This window comes from Giraffa tippelskirchi, chromosome 1 (genome assembly GCF_054371585.1).
Source record: "Giraffa tippelskirchi isolate mGirTip1 chromosome 1, T2T-mGirTip1v1.2.pri, whole genome shotgun sequence".
Taxonomy (NCBI): domain Eukaryota; kingdom Metazoa; phylum Chordata; class Mammalia; order Artiodactyla; family Giraffidae; genus Giraffa; species Giraffa tippelskirchi.
Genome location: NC_137275.1, coordinates 209,711,086 through 209,713,806, shown reverse-complemented (window position 1 = coordinate 209,713,806; position 2,721 = coordinate 209,711,086). Strand labels below are relative to the sequence as shown.

Here is a 2,721-nt window from a genome sequence, read left to right as displayed (position 1 = left end):
TCTGGTTGTAAGCCTACAGCTCCCTAGGGTCATATTTCCCTTCCATCCCCTTGCTTGGAGAAGTCAGCTTGAGATATTCTAACAAAGGAGAGAGTTACAGGGATGAAAGACAGAGAGAAGGGAGACTAACAGTATTTAAGCCCTGATTCAGTCTCACTTCAAGGCCTGGTATGCCATAGCTCTTTTTGAATTTGGTTATGTTTTTGCCCATGCTAGTTTGAATTGGATTTCTATCTCTTGAAGCGCAAAAGATCCTGAGTTATACTCTCCTCTTTGGTGTTGGGTTTCCTAGAGCATCTAATTGGGGATCAATTTTTTTTTTTTTTTTGCTTGTTCAGTAAGTTAATTATTGTCTTTATCTGAAATAGCTTGATAGAAAATTGTGATCTGGTTTATTAACTCTCAGCAGCCCATTTGAGCACTAAGGAAGTTTGCCTTCTTCTGAGCTACCTGATCTTTCTTCTAAGCAAGTGACATTTTGGGCTGATTCCACCTCTTCTTTTTAACTTCCTTCTCAGGTTTCTCATACACTGGATTCTCTTGTATTGCAGCATGAGCTTATTTATACATCTCCATCATGTATGGAGTTATGTTGTTCTTTATGTATGGAGAGAATTGTTTCTTGTAAGCATCCTCACCTTCTTCAATCAGATGACACATGTAATCTGCAGCATTCTGCCCCATGATGTGCTTTTGGTGTACCTCAGCACTGAATTCTTTGCTTTCTCAATCATAACTAGGGAACTGTTTGGTACTGTGAGGGACAGAAAAACCTTCATTGACAGCCCCCTTCAGGGCCCTAGAAACTTTATTCCCAGTAGTAGTCCTGGCAAGTCCTGCATTGAAGTAATAGGTGAAGGCACCAGTTTGACCATCAATGCTTTCCACATTGTATTCATCTCCAGTCATCTTGACTTGGCCTTCGTAAATTTTGTCCATACCAAAGCTATTCGGAAGCCTGCGGGCCAGCAGCAGGCCAGTACAATGTGCTGCAGCATAATTTGTCAGGCCAACCTTCACACCATACTTTGGGAGTTCGTGAGCATAAGCTGCACAAACAATCATATCTCCTTCTATACAGGCACAGGCAATCTGACAAATGATATCTCTGTTCATTACATGAACGATCATTTTGTATTTGGGTGTGCTGTACTTATTTTTATCTTGGATTACCAGTCATTTCCAAGCATAGTAGTCATTTTTGCCCTCTTGCTGTCTTCTGAACTTCACTTGGTATCTCTCGAAGTAAGCCTTGTTCTTGACAACTTTAACAGACCCCCATCCTGCAGAACAGAGCTCTGACACTGCGAGAGTTGCAGGACCAGTACGGCTCTGGCTGGGGGTGGGGTGGGAAGCTCAATTTGAATTGTTCTCCTGGTGAGGTTTATGAGGATTTATGGGATATAAAGTCTTTATGTCTGCCTTATACAAACACAGAATCCTACAAAGTTGAAGGGGGAAGTAGTCAGAGGTGACTCAAAGAATCATGACATTTATATCCTAAAATACATCTTGTCACTGTGGTAGTCATTAGGGCTGCTTACCATTATTCCAGTTCCTCTTTGAGTCATCACCCCCCTTGACACTGGATGTAGCAATAAGATTTGCTTTGACAAATGCAATGCAGATGGGAGTGACATGGGACAGTTCTAGATGGAACTAGAGGTTGCATGAAGTTTAAATGTTCCCTTCTCACTACTCTGGAGATGATGGAAGCACATGTTGAGATGAAACTTGTATCATCTGAGTGAGTGATTATGGTGGGCTGAGACCTCCTGCCAGCCCACTTGTGATCACGTGGATGAGAAATAAATGTTTGTTAAGTCACTGAAATTTGGGGGTTGTTATCACCATAAAATCTATCCTATCCTGACTGATACAATCATTCAAAAAGTTGAGTGATATAATTCTGGGAGACTTTGACTTTGGACTTGAGAATCTATAATGAACATAATTATGGGGAGAGTGGAAGTAAAGATTATCTAGAAGACATCACAGCTACCTGAGATTTTGTAGACCTTGTGTTACATTTTTGATAGAGTCTGCTAATGATTCCTCTCAAATCTATTTTAAAGCTCTAGATAAAGGTTTTATTTCTCTGTTTTTCCAAAATCTGTTATTGTTGGTGACCTCTGATCCTTATTAAACATTTTTCATTAACTCCTCAAGTACAATTCAATCTAGGTACACTCAAAACAGAAGCCATTTGATTTTTATAAACAGAAACCTTCTAGCCCTCAAAATTCCATTTTTATTCACATGGTTTGCTGTATTTTTGTTCAGTTTTTGAGCTAGTCTCATTTTTAGGAAAATTCTTGTTTGGGTCTCCAGGACAGAATTTTATATGCAGAGCAAATGGTCTTTAGGGATATCTACAACATTATTTGTTGGAGGTAATGTATACAAAGGATATTTCCAATGGATCTGAGGTGACTTATCCTTACCGAGATTAAGGGGAAGATTTGCAATCATAACCTACAGTGCATTTATAGCTCTTACATCTTATGTATGTAAAATCACTGTAACAGGTCATGTATGATAATTAGATTTCTCTATTTTTTGCAGTTGTACTAATTCAAATTGAGATTCTTCTTTTTCCCCAAATTTCATATATAGATTTTGGTATTTATCTCATTTATCGTTGCTTGCTATAGGAGAAGATATGAATACTTAAGTAATATCTTGATGCCAAGATGTTGGGAGCACCTAGATCCACCTGGA

The 2,721-nt window shown here is 38.9% G+C and overlaps 1 pseudogene; it reads right to left on the bottom strand.

Annotated features, from left to right (window-relative positions):
- Positions 1–421: 421 nt before the first annotated feature.
- LOC145516526 (large ribosomal subunit protein uL18-like) lies at positions 422–2,472 on the bottom strand (annotated as a pseudogene).
- Between the last annotated feature and the right edge of the window lie 249 nt (positions 2,473–2,721).